At 41.9% G+C, this 14,655-nt stretch overlaps 1 protein-coding gene across 1 annotated transcript in view; it reads left to right on the top strand.

Annotated features, from left to right (window-relative positions):
• Positions 1–9,793: 9,793 nt before the first annotated feature.
• The window catches only part of TENM1 (teneurin transmembrane protein 1), a 761,614-nt gene continuing 756,752 nt past the window's right edge, over positions 9,794–14,655 (top strand). The window contains exon 1 of the mRNA XM_034649058.1: positions 9,794–9,897. The gene's annotated coding sequence lies outside the window, so the exon portion shown is untranslated. The remainder of the gene's footprint in view (positions 9,898–14,655) is intronic.

Below are 14,655 nucleotides of genomic sequence, written 5' to 3'. Positions count from 1 at the left end.
TTAGGTGACCTGTCAACTGAATACAACTACAGCGATCCCTGACAAGACCAGCAGAAAAAAAAATTCCCATGTAATTCATAAAATTGTGAAAAATGGTAAAACGTTTTAAGCTATGAACTTTTGGCATAATTTGTTACGTGGCAATAGATAACTGACACCACATCCAAGAAGCCTAATTTACCAAGGACATAGAAAGAATCTCTTCTAATCAAGCCCTGTGTTGGGCTCTTTGCTAGGTGTGGGGCCTGCTTGGGATTCTCTTTCTCCCTTTCCCTCTGCCCCTCCCAGCCCCTCACCCCTGCTTGCATGCTCTCTCTCTCTCTTAAAAAAAAAAAGAAAAAATCTCTTTTAAACACACTGTTACCTCTTAGACATTCCCATGGCATGGACTAAGTAAAGATGGTGCTAAGTCAAGGCACCAGATTTTGTTTTATTTATTTTAATTTTTTTAAATAATTTTTATTTTGTTATATTAGTCACCAGGAGGGCACATATTACCTGGTGCACTGGGTGTTATATGCAAATAATGAATCATGGAACATTGCATCGAAAACTGGGGATGTACTGTAAGGCACCAGATTTTAAGAAAATTTCCTGTATGAGGTAGGAAACTTGAATTCTAATTAAACTTGACCAATAAAACATATTACATATTTCTCTTAATTCTTCTCATTATTTTAATCCTTTGTTTTAGTTATAAAGTTGTTAAATTCAAAACTTTTCCCTAGTTCTTTTTTTAAAGATTTTATTTATTTGAGAGAGAGCGCACACCAGTGGGTGGGGGGGAAGGGCAGACAGAGGAGGAGAAGCAGACTCCTTGCTGAGCAAGGAGCCTATTGATTACGTGGGACTCAATCATAGGACCCTGAGATCATGAACTGAGCTGAAGGCAGACGCTTAACCGATTAGGCCACCGGGCACCCCTGCCAGTTATTTCTAAAGGACCTACTGTATATAATCAAGATATGTAGGACATGCTCCTGCCCTCAAAGAAATAAAAGTACAACAGGAGAAATAAGCATCTAAATAAATAACTATAATACAGAGGAGGATGGGATAAGGGACAAGAGAGGACAAGTGCTTTAGCAATTCAGAGGAAAGAGCATTTCAGGAGGAAAGTTCAAAGAGCACTTTTCTTTTTATGTTAAGTCAGCCAGAGAGCACTTCTTGAAGAAAGGGAGTAATGGATAGGAATCTGATAAATATGAATAGACAGCTAGAAATGGAGAAGAAAGGGCATCCTGGGCAGATGTATGAGTGTTTTAAACTAATTTTTAGACTTTATTTATAATAGTATTTGAATGAAAGGACACACTGTCCCATTGTAACCAAGTCTCCATCTGATGGCCTATGGAATAAACTATACACAATCCCAAGACAGACAGACAAAGCTGTAGTAGCCTGAAGCATCTAGAAATTCAACCAAGATGTCAGGTATCCTAGAAAATTGATGAATCTACTTTGTGGTGATAGGTGAGTTTTGCCTATGCTCATCCTGTGATTGGAATTCCTTTGGTGATAAAAGAAGGTGGTCCTAGAGGAGTATGCCTTATTAAAATGATTATTACTGAAAAAGCATGTTTCTAGCATATCTTGAGATAAATAGAATCACACCTTTAAAACGAAAGGCAAGAGTAGGTATAAGACTTATAAGGAGGTGCGCCTGGGTGGCACAGCGGTTAAGCATCTGCCTTCGGCTCAGGGCGTGATCCCGGCGTTATGGGATCGAGCCCCACATCAGGCTCTTCCTCTATGAGCCTGCTTCTTCCTCTCCCACTCCCCCTGCTTGTGTTCCCTCTCTCGCTGGCTGTCTCTCTCTCTGTCAAATAAATAAATAAAATCTTTAAAAAAAAAGACTTATAAGGAAGATTAGTTATATTTTTATATTTTTAATAATAGCTTTCTAGTCACAAATTAATATGTGTTTATTATGGAAAATAAAATATACAAAATATAAAAAAGAAAATTAAAACCACTAACAAGCCCATGAATCACTATTAACATTATAATTTATTTTTCCTGCTCCTTTCCCCATGCATCCATTTGTAAATATTTTAGTTTTAGTCAATTCATAGAAACATGAGATTATATGCTTTTGTAATCTCCCATTTTCCCACTTAAAAAATATATTGGGGATCAGTTCAGTTTTAAAGAAGTTGAGTTTGGGTTAATTATGAGGTAGTAAGAAAGAAATATCCAGCCAGTTGTTAGAGATGGAGCCTGGGAGGAATGTTGGGACAGGGCTATGATCTGGAAGTTATCGAACTAGAAGTAATTGTTGAAACCTGGAAATGGGATGAGATCATCCATACTTTTTCCAAGTGTGGGTTACTGGGTTAAGAAAGCAATTGATTTGCTTGGAATAGAATAGATAATTTCAAAATGCATCACACAGCAGTTGTAAGTGATCGTTCTGGATTGCAATATAAAAATCAATTTCTTATTGTGAATCTAAAGATTGAGACTCTATAAAGAGTAAAAGACACTGATAAGAATGAAACCACAGCCAGTTTTAAGAAAAGATCAATGGTTGGCATTGGTCTCTGGACCCCTATACTCAACTCTTCAAAATTTTTGAAGACCCCAAAATCCTATTGTCTTTGTGGGTTATCTCCATTGATATTTATGTAGCTGAAGTTAAAACAGACAGAAATTAAATATTTATGTATTGATGCACTTAAAATAACAGTAGTAAACTCATTACACGTTAATAAATAAGACTTTTATACTACATTTTCCCAAACAAAAAATTATTGAGAAGAGTTATAATGTTATCTTTAATTCCTGGCTTAATAGAACACAGCTAAATTCTTCCTGCTTTTACATTCAATTAATTGATGTACTTTTGTAAGAGTATGTGAGTGAAAGGCAAATAATATCTTAATATTATTACGAAAATAATTTTGGCTACACAGGTACCCTACAATTCTCTAAGGAAATCCCAGGAGTCTCTGGATCATAGAAAGGTCAAGAACAATAAGGATGGGGAAAGGTTTATAATTTGAGTGTCAGCAAGTACAAAGACTTGATTGAGATCCACTGAACTGTAAATCAAACCATATCACACCTTCCTGGACTTCCCACTGTCCTTAGGGCAAAGTCAAAAATCTTTATCAAGGTCCCTAAACCCATGTACGATTTTGCTCTTTTCTGCCTGTCCTGCCTCATATTATGTCATTCATCCTCCCCACCTCCCTTCCACTTCATTTTTTTAAAGATTTATTTATTTATTTATTTATTTATTTATTTATTCATTCATTCATTCATTCATTTACGAGAGAGACAGAGAGAACAGCAGGAGGGGTAGAGGAGAGAGAATCTCAAGCAAACTACCCCCTGAGCACAGAGCCTGATTCCATGATGCTGAGATTATGACCTGGGCCAAAATCAGGAGTCAGGAGCTTAACTGACTGAGCCACACAGGGGCCCCTCCTTCCACTCACTACACTCCAGAGGCGCAGGCTGTCCTTGCATTTCTTGATGTTGCCAGGATATTTCTCACATCAAATACTGTAGATTCTTTTCTCTGTGCCTGGGATGTTAACTACTACACATTCTCTAGGCCTCCAATTAGTAGCCACTTCCTCAGGGAAGCCTATCTAACCACTCCAACCTCAATCTAAATTGTGTCTCCTCTGTTGTTCCCTTGCCAATAGTGTTCTTTTCCTTCAGAGCATTCACCAGTTTAGAGCTATGTATCTCGCTGTGGGATTGGTTATGTCAGTCTCCTATCAGTGGACTATAATCTACGCAAAAACAGGAACAAGTGTGTTTTGTTTACCACTTTGTTCCCCAGTATTTAGCACTGAATAGGCATGTACTAGGTATTCTATAAATCTTTGCTTAACCAAAGTATAAATGAAAGAATGAAGACACATATGGGAGCCTGTTTCCTTAGTCTGAAAAGAAATTATTCATGTTTATTGTGTTGCATGGAAAATGATAAGATTCTAGTTCCCAATTTTCATATAAAATGCATTTAAAATCTGTTTATGATAGACTATCCTAATAATTGTTAGCATCTAATAGCAATTGTTAATGTATGTGGCTATAAAAAACTTCTTATGGCTGTTATTAAGCATGCATTTTAGAAGCACTAAATGCTTTAGTTATTTCAATACAAATTAATAGTTACCTGGAAGTCAATCATGATAATAATTCACTTAAAAGGTTATTATGATGAGGTCACAAAGTTAGAGAGAAGTTCAAGTGCATTTAAATGCCAACAGAACAATCCTAATTGTTCTATATTCTTTTCAAATTCTCTTTCTGGAGTGTAATTTCATCTCTCAAACAGAAATCATGGTACATTTTGAAATCAATATTTCCCCTCTTCAACAACTGTGATAGTTAAAAAGTGCCAGAAAGTAATACTCCTATAGTTAAAAAGTGCCAAAAAGTAATATTCTTAAAAGTATTTTCAATAAAAAGACAAACACTAGCATAAAGCCACCTTTCAAACCTGCAAGGGAAGGCACTACATTATCTTAATGAGGGTAGAAATTATTGTTATTGCCATATTTTTATGTGTATGTGTATCAAATATAAGTGAATTTCATGTGCTATTGTATGTGTATGTGTATCAAATATATGTGAATTTCATGTGCTATTCTTTTCATTGTCTGTAATTTTAAATTTAGCAATTATTTGAATCCATTATAGCAATAATGCAAATGAATTGCCACTGCATCCTATTGAGAAGTCTTGGTTTCTGAAGGTTATGATTAATCTGTATCAGGGATACATTTTATTTTGAGAGTAAGGTGCAGGAGCACTGATGGAGCCTTTCCAATGAGGCATATTCTGTATGAATGTACACTTCCGGGAGCAGAGCTTTCTATGTGGAATACAAAGTGACTCGCTGAAGCCCAAAGGGGGGAAAAGTATTTTGCTTCTTGGAACTCTAGTCAGAAAAATGGATCTTCAGGATTCATTTGGATATTAAATAGAAATAGGTAAAGAGAAGACTTTTTTTAAAGATTTTATTTATTTATTTGATAGAGAGAGAGACAGCCAGCGAGAGAGGGAACACAAGCAGGGGGAATGGGAGAGGAAGATGCAGGCTCCCAACAGAGGAGCCCGATGTGGCGTTCGATCCCAGGACTCTGGGATCACGTGCTGAGCCGAAGGTAGATGCTTAATGACTGAGCCACCCACGCCCCAGAGAAGACTTTGATTGGCTTGTCAGTTGTTCCCTTGAGCCTCACTCGAGTGTGTGAAAAAAAAAAGTGCCTGACTCTGTTCTGAACAGATGGATGCAGAATCCTGGCCACCAACTGTTCACATCCAGGCTCATGTGAACTTCCTCCAATGTGGCTGCTCTCCCCAGAGGGGCCCACAGCCGGCCAGAAATGGGCACTCCCTAGCAGCAAGCTGGTGATTGCAATTTTACAGCTCTGTTTATGGAAAGTGTTTGGGTAGAAAATCATTAAGCTACCTCTGCTGTTTCCAATCATTGTAGCCAAAAGTTAAGGTGCCAACACCATTCATAATCTCTGGTAGCTGATCTCTGGATGACATTGTTACCAGTTGCAACCAGAAATAATGGTGCACCACAGGTACGTACTGAAAGTGTGCCTTTGAAAACATCTTCCCATCAGACAAGCAACCAAACAAAACTCCTTCATTTCAGATAGTTCCCATCGATTTTCTTTATGTAATTGTTATTGACTTTAGTCTTTCTAATATTATTGTACTTACACTCTTACTTATGAGGGTACTTAGAAACAAGATTGAAATGAGTGATATTCTCCATTATGCATTCTTTGCAGAGAATGAAACCTATGGATTAAACAAATACATTTAAAAAAATTAAGGCCAGAACATCTAAATATTGTTCTCTAGTACTGAATTGTTCTAGGTACATGGTAATGGCCACTCAATATATGCTTGTCTATTAGTGAATTGTTCACAAATCTTTGAACATCTCTTAGCTCAAGTCTCAATTTCTTTACCTATTCCCAGTGCTGGCACAGTTCCTGGAACATAGTAGATCCTCCATAATCATTTGCTGAATTAAATTTATGTAATTACATTAGTTCTGAGAATAAATGTATAAAGGTGTATGCATACATGTGTGTGGTTTAGGTTAATGAAAAGGCATATCTCTTAAAATTGCTAGCAAATTATTTGAATAATATAATCTAGGCAACTGAATAACTGTCCTATACAGATTGCATGCTCCATTACAATTGGTTATATTTTTCCTTTACATTGGGCATTCTGAAACTGGCAATTTAGTGTGACTTCTTCCTGATATCCACATTTGAAATAGAAATTCTTGCTCCCATGAGCAAAGGGACTTGAAAATTCTGCAACTTCCTGCTACTTAAATGTGTCTAGGGAATCCCTAAAGTTGGATGAAGGCTTTAGGAAATCCACCTACAGTATCAGGTTGTGGACTTCCAGAAGCAGTAAATCAGTTCTTTGGAAAGGAAGAAAAGTTGACAGAGCCCTCTGTACTTTGGAATTAGAAATGGAAACAATGTTTTTGAAGGAACTAAAGGGAGACAGCTGTAGACCAAATGCATTAAGGACTCCGGGGAGTTATCGAAGACCAGTAAGGAAAATGAGAGGGAAGAACGTGAGAGAAAATACAAAGAGAAGGCAGCAGAGGAGAGAATTTTTAAAAATGATTAAAAGGACTGTCGAATTGCCGAGAGAAACAAGCTGAATTTCCTTTTCTGAAATTCCTAGTTATTAACTACCCCTTCTTTCCTGGGTCTTCCAAAAGAGTAACAAAAGAGACAGCAAGTGTGAGAGTGAGATGATCCTGGTTTTAAATCCTATATTCTATTTCCATGGCTGTTATGGTTTGTCCACCTCCCATTCGATCAGAATTTCCTTTTCATGTATGAGTTCTTTCCTCAATCATTGGTTACAGAATTTCCTTAGACTCAGTGTTTCGAGTCGCTGGAGAAGTGACTGACCAGATGTTTCTTTTTCCTCCTTCTAGAACTCTTAGTTGGGAATTGAGGAGGTATCCTGAAAGTCTTTCCCTCCACAGTTCAGGATTCTGGTAGTTCCTAACGAGAATCTTTCTTTTGTTTAGGATATTTATATATGTTTTATACATGTTTTTGTTTTGTTTCAGAGGAGGGTAGAGGGTTTGGGGAAGGTTCCTTTACATACTCGTGGCAAGACACAGGTTTTACAGCCATGCCTTCTCCCGTTGCTTTTTCAACAGCCCAGGAGAGATGGTTCTGGAAGCCGTTGCTATCCCCCCCCAGAGTCGAGTTGTCATCTTTTGTTTCTTTGTTGGCTGAGCGGTGGGGTGGGGTTGGGGGTGGGGTGATGAACGGCAGGGATCCAAATGATTCCTGCCCAAAGCTGAAGGCGGTGTTGGAAAAGGGACGAAGGGGAAACAGCTCTTGATTCCCAGATTCTTTCCCCGAGTGTTCAGCTCGATATATTTTATTTCCTCCCCTCGGTGGTGTGCCGGGCTTACAATGCACCCTCTTTGCAAATACCTGTATTAAAAACCAGGAGGATGGGAACACACGGTTCCGAGATCTCCCCCTGGCGTCACCCTATACTACCTCTCTTTCGGAAACCGAATCCGCTCCCCCCTGCTCAGGAGCGCAGAGACCATACAGACCGGAAGCCGTCCTCGCGCAGCTGCCACCACCCAGGGTGTAGAACAGCTGGAAGCTTTGGTGCGCGCCCACCACGCCGCGAGCAACTCTTCTCGGTAATTAGCGCCCGCCAAGGCTCCAAATGAGCCTTACTGCAACCCCTAGCGGGCTCTCAACTCGGCAATAGCTTCTCGCTTTCCTGTCCCTGCTCTTGCGGAGAAAAATTACAAACGTGCGTGCACACATACACATTCACACACGCCCTTCTTTCTTCACTCAAGAAGACCATCAGTAAACGTCTTCCTCCCAAAGAAGGTTCGACTCTTCGCGCTCTCTTTTCTTTACCCAGAGGTTAGCAGTACCCGCGAACACACGCGGGGCTCTCTTCGCTGCTCTGCGCGCCCCCTACCTGCCTACGGCGGGGGGGGCGCTGGGGGGGGAGGGGGGCTGGGAGGATGCAAGACTCCTGTTTCTCCAGTTGGTGCAGCTCCCCTGGCTCGGCACTTGGTATCTCCCACGGTTTTGCTCTCTCCGGGAAGCCGGGAAGGAGAAGGCGACTGTGGGCGTTGCCACCGCCCTTGCCGGAACCGGAGCCAAACTCCAATAGGGCGCCAAAGCTTCCCTCTTAAGGCTCACATCTGGCACAGCCGTGCAGATGTTGGCAGCCGGAGAGTTCCTCCACGCGAGGCACCCCAAGTCCTGAGCATGCCCAGTAGGACTCCTAAGGCTCCCGAAGCGAGTTTCTGGACATGTAGATTCCGCTTTTCCGCTTTTTAGAGGAAGCTGAAGAGGGTGGGAAAGGAGGGATCCAAGGCTTGGGGCAGCGCGCTGGTTTCGCCCGGGTACGTGCCGTCTTGCCCGGCGGGGTGAGGGGCGGAGCTGGTTGGGGAGTCCAGGGACCAGGGCGGCCTGGCAGGGCAGGAGCTGGAGCGCTGCCCCTCCCCCCCCAAAAGACATTGCCAGTGCTGAGCTGACGCGCCGCCAGAGGCTGCGGGTGGCCGGCCTTGGCGCGCTGGGGTCACACTGTCAGCTGGTGGCAGTCGGCGGTGCTTGCTCTCACGTAGACGGACTCGAGAGAGCTTGCAGCTTGTGGGTCACTTACGCACGCACTCAAGGGCTTGGCTTTTCAGGAAGGCGGGGGAGAGGGGAAAAGGAGGAACCCAAACAATTTCTCTCGCTTTCTCGCTTTCTTTTCTTTCTTTCTTTCTTTTCTTTCTTTCTCTTTCTTTCTTTTGCCAAAGTTATACTGGCAAGAGACTTTACATTCTTTCTAAGTCAGTCCTGAGGCTTTACACAGCGCAGCAGTGATCACGCTCCTTTGTGTGTGTGTGTGGTGTGCACGCGCGTTTGTGTATGTCATGACTATGAAACACCGTCCCAGGTTGATCTTGGGGATGACAAACATTTCTCCGAAACCCCTATCTCACCTAACCCTCGGGGGTTAAAAAAAAATGCTAGTCATAAGAGTCCCCTGGCCAGGAACTCATTGTGGTACAAAATCTAAATTTTGTTGATTCATATTTCTTTCCTCTGCTCCCATCTTCAGCTTTCTCCTTCCCTCTCTCCATCCTCTAACACCCTGATCTTTCTCATCTCGACTTCCTTTCCTCTGCCCCTTACCTGCTCCCTTAGTCCTCCTCCTCCTTCTGCTCCTCCTCCCTCCCCCCATCTCAGCTGCGGCTAAAACCTGGAGTCTTGGGGAAAAAGAGGAAAAAAAAAAGCCTCGGCTGTAGAGCTGTCAAACCGGGCATGCTCAGTAGACAGGGCAGGTTTTTTGGTCTCGAGTAGCGGAGAAACATTTTTTGCACCACCGCTACCAGCCTTAGAGCGCGGCGGCGGCGGCCACGGCAACATCAGCACAGCCATCAGCCGTGCAGACGCCCGACACCCGGGAGCGCGGCCGGCTCAGTCTTAGCCCGGAGTTCACCTCCGAGTTCCCCGGGGGCTGAGCTCACCCCTTCTGCTCGCACACACACGCACACTCTTTCACTGACACACACGCGTATACACACTCTCGCACACACACGACCCCGGGCGCAAGCACCCTCCTGGCAAGGATCTTCCGCTGGCGCGGCAATAGCCAGGTTCGGTCCCTGCCCCCGGCGGCTCCGGCTGAGAGCACCGCCGCCGCCAGCCAGAGGAGAGCGATGCGGGGGCCCAAGCGGCAGCTCGAACAGTAATGTGGATTTACAGTCGTTTCCCTCAGGAACCGGCTGAGACGCCTGAAGTCCCGGGCACTGGCGGCGCCCGGCGGGGCTGAGCACCTGGAGAGGGGGCGGGGGACCGCACCTGGGGACGCCACCGAAACTTGCGCCTGGACTAGGTAGGTGCGTTTCTCCTGTCCTCAGTTCCTTCCCTCTGGCTCGCGCCTCCCACCCCAAGGACTCGGGCGAACTTCGCCCCGAGGCTGCAGGCGACGGATGGCGGCTCCGGGCTGTGAACCGCGCGGGCTGTGTCCGCCCTGGGAGTCTTACCCGAGGTTGCAGAACCTTCGCTCCTTCTTTTCTGGGTTTCCTCCGGGCCCAGGGCTCTGGACCACTCGGGGGAGGCGGGAGGTCGGCCTTGTTCGCAGTTCAAGCTTCCAGTGGGCCCTGGGGGCGCTGCCTTCGGGGGCTCGCTGGGCTTTACAGGCGACACTTTCTCCAACCAACTCCTCCGGTTGTGAAAGGGGGGCCCTCGCCTAGGCTCTCGCGCAGAGCCGGGGCGCTCTAACAAGTGGACCTGGACGCTGGGAAAGCGGGGGTTCGGTCCGAGAATAGCCTCTTCTCCGACATCCCTCTCACCTGGAGCTTTCGCCCGTGGCTCCGCCACTTGGGTCCCGCTAGTGTTGTCTCTCCGAAAGAAGATGCCCAGGGGCTAGGACGCACTTTAGTACCTGTTTGCTTCTGAATTTCTCTTTGAACCTCACTCGGGGAGCCCAGATTCGGGGGGTGGGGGGGACTCTAGAACTTCCTTCTAACCTACGCCGTCTGGGGCCCCACCCGATGCGTCCTCCCTATACTCCAATCGTTGTCAAAAGAAACAGTCATTACGCAGTAGTCGGTGTTCTGGGAGCCGTCGGTGTTGGCTTTAACCACGCGCTCAGCTGCGCGGGTTTGTGTGTGTTTTTGCGTTTCATCCTGAGACGTGGTCCCGGGAATCTAGTATCCGCTAGTACATCTGCGGAGCGCCAAGTACCCTCTAGGCATGCCTGGAGAAATGTAACCTCACTTTCTTCCACTCCACAACGGGCGGGTTGACAATTCAGTTTTAGGATGCTTTTCCTAAAGGTGGTGAAGGGAGAATGTTAGCGAGACTTGGTGAGTGAATGTGTTTGCAGTCAGGAGTGTATTTAAACATTTCAGCAAACCCAGTGCAGCCAGTTGTTTACAATTGCGGAGACAGAAGATCTCACTCCACTAGTAGATGTTGTCTCGACATCTATTTCGGCACGGGGAGAGTAGGGCAGGGGCGAGGGCTGGTTTGCAGCTCGTGCTTGCCGTCCGCAGCTTCGGATTTAGCAGATCTGCATCACTGCTGCTGGCGATATGCTAATATGTATAGGAAAGCTCCACATTTTCAATATGAAGCAGTTGGTCAGAAGCCGCCTTAACTTTCCCGGGTTCCCCCCCCCCCGGAATGTTAATCCCGAGGTGTATTTGAGGTGGCCCAAAGACATACGAAAAGAAGTTTCTGGTGCTATGTAAGGGCAATTAGTAGCCATTCGGTTTTAGAAACCAAAAGGAAACGAAATACCCCAGTGGACTCTAATAGGTACTGTTAATTAACATTTAATTGATCGCATTTGTGGTAAGGGTCACAGACAGCTTCCTTGAATTTTAGATTGTTGTTCTATGATTACAACTAACAAACCAGGTATTGTACTGTGAGAATCAGTCGCTACTCTTAACCTGTTTGGAGAAGACATTGCAAATGTCTGCTCTATTATTATCTTTTGGCTGAAATATCCTGGTTCATCTTCTTAGTCCGAAGACGTTCGATTTGGAGCATAGGGTACTTAAGTGCTGCCCAGAAAGAGTACAGTCTAAGAAGGAAAGCCTTTTTTTACTAAAAGGAGAGCCACAGCTTTATGTTATGCTCCATGATTACCCAGCATTTGCTTGTTTGCTCAACACCCCCTCTTTGCTTTTCATATATCCAGTGTGGGGGAAAATGAATTTCTCTAAGACATAGTATGTGTCTTAAAGTAAATAATTGGGAAAGCAGAATCCTAGTTTTGCCATTTTGGTCGAAGTTTATAAGACTTTTTGGGTGATGTATTAACTAATTTACTATTGCAAAGTTTTGTGGGTTTTTTTAAAGGTAGTTGAAAGCTTTCAAGTATGCCCAAGTAATGTTGGAAGGTTTTAATGATAATAAAAGACACAAGATACATTTGAAGAGGGGTTCAGGTAATTTCCAAAACGAATACATGCTTTAAATGTTAGTTGAAAGTTCTCAGATTGTCCCCCAGAATGTTTTTGATAAACAGGTGTTTCTGGAAAACAACTCTACAAAGAGATTTTGACATTTGCATAATAAAATTAACAGAATCTAGTCCCTAGAACAATGCCAGACACAGTAGAAAAATGAATATTTTTAATACATGAATTAGTATTTACCATTAGTTCTAGGCCCAGTTATGAACATAATATGTAATGAGGCTGAAGGAAAGAAAGCTTTGTATAATCATTGTGCTGTAAGGGTGATTAAGCGAGGCTCCAAATACTCAAACACATAGGAGTGTTAAAAAGTAAAATCAGATTGTGTGTAATTAGAGTCTCATTCAAAGGCCTAATTCAAAGTCCAAGTCCGAATACCCTAGAAGTCTCATTGTTCCAATTCAGCTGTCATATAATAACACTGACATAATCATAGTTTCCTTTATAGTCATTGTACCTTTCTGATGCCTTTAATATAAAGATTCTTGCTGAAGCAGAACAGCTCAGTATTTAAATTTATTCTGTACAATATTACTTTAAATCATCAAACTGCAAAATATTCTTTTGACACGTTGCCTCTGAACTTTATTTTCCATGACAGTCTTAAAAACTTGGAAGTGGTAAGAAGGTTCAGTATTAATTAATATAACAAATTTTTTTCCATTCTGTTAGGGATAGCCATTAGAATCCATGAAATTTTTGCTTGAAGCTTGCTTTGCCCAAATGTCCATCAGTTTCAGTTTTTAGTTATCAAGTGCTTAGTATAGGTTATGGTTAATAAATCCCCTAAGGTTTCCCAAACTATTTATTTTTTTATTTACCCACTCACTGACTGACCTGAGGTCAAAAGACGACTAGTACTTTGCATGCTAATGGTTTTTTTTAATGAAAACAAATTTTTTGTAGTACTCACATATTCTCTCACTCATGTACACACACACACTCTATCTCTAAAGAATGCCATGCATCATACATAAAACATGTATAATAATTTTATTAGAATTCTCTATATTTTTTTAAATTCCTGTCACTTTACCCTCAAAAGTAGTAATCCATGCACACTTAAAAAGAAAAGATGTTTCCCCTCATTTACCATTTGGAATAAAGGTTTGAACTGGATTACTAGCACAACTACAGGCAAATTAAATGATGAAGAATATTGTAAGGAAGAGTATTTAGCAGTTCTGATCAACAGCATATATCCATAGCTGGGAATGTAGCTGCTGATTATAAAAAATTAAGAAGAATCAAATTCAGAACTGTTTCCATATACAATAAGTGCTTTAAATCATCTGCAGTTTCTGTGTATTAGATTAAATCACTATTTTGAATGTAGATTACTATTATTTTTCCTTCCCCTAAAAGGTAAAACATTCTGAATCCTGGCTTAATATATTATTTCTATTTCTGTTATCCTAGCTTAATATATTATTTCTATTTCTTTCTGTTTTCCATTGATTTTTTTTTTAGAACTGAGGAAAGTAAATATCAAATAGAACCAGTGAGAACCGTGCTTAGTTTGAGCAGATGAATGCTAGAAAAGGTTTTGCACATCTTTTGATTATTCCTAATAACCTTGGTAGTCCAACCATAGGTGTCTCTTCAGTATGTGGTACTCTGTTATGACAATTATATAATGTATAGAGATTTTGTAGTTTGCTAGATGCATGGTGGTACAATTTAGCAAGACCAATTCTAGATGCATGGTGGTACAATTTAGCAAGACCAACAAAATTGCTTACATTTGGAACCCATGAAATATAAGGCTGAAGAAATTGGAATTTGATGGCATAAACAGAAAATTACTGTATAACAATATTTAATCAATTGGACTGCTAACATTTTCGTGTATAATCAAAGAAAACTAGTTTTATTTGGAGATAGTAAATATTTTTACAGTTGATGTTGAATCCCTAATCTTTAAAAATTAATAATTTAGAGTTTGATAAATAAAGCCTGTTAAATTCTTATGTAACTTTAGGACTCATTTCTAGACCTGGAAGTATAATCTTGGATAATTTACAATTTTTTAAAAAATCTGACTTTTACTTCCTGTCCAAGCCTCCACTTTAGGTAAACAATAGCATATGGTGAAACATGCATATATGCCAACTAACCACTACGTCTTGGATGATGTTTTCAATGTGATGTAATGATTCTGAAATATTGGGTTCTCCATTCCCACCCTACTCTAACTGTATGAGTGAAGAAGTTAATTGGAAAATGGACATAGGAAAATGTGTTAAATAGTCTCTTTATATTGGTGAGTCACCCCCAGTGAAGCTTTTATTCTGAGCCTTCATACCTGTGTTTATGGTAGGGATGTGCCAAGATTAGTATTTTTTTTTCTGGGTGCTGATGACAGGGCTCTGTGGCTCTTATCTCAAATATGTGAGTGAAAAGTTCTGTCAACCATCCAGCTGTTTGGGGTAATGCAAACAAACATCTGGTTGGTTGAGAGAATTTTTTACTTAGTCTCTGGATGTTTGGAGTCATTTAACAGGCTGATGAATCTTAATATCTATGCCAAAAGAAAAAAGAAAAAGAAAATGAAACACTTCAAAATAATGTAGAGTACCTTAAACACTCTCGGATTACTATAAAATACGTAACGGACTGTATGCCATCCTGAATCTACAGCCTTCTATGAAATGTGTAAG

This window comes from Ailuropoda melanoleuca, chromosome X, assembly GCF_002007445.2.
Source record: "Ailuropoda melanoleuca isolate Jingjing chromosome X, ASM200744v2, whole genome shotgun sequence".
NCBI classification, from domain to species: domain Eukaryota; kingdom Metazoa; phylum Chordata; class Mammalia; order Carnivora; family Ursidae; genus Ailuropoda; species Ailuropoda melanoleuca.
The sequence above is the reverse complement of the archived record's forward strand: the minus strand, read 5'-3'. Positions and strand labels throughout refer to the sequence as shown.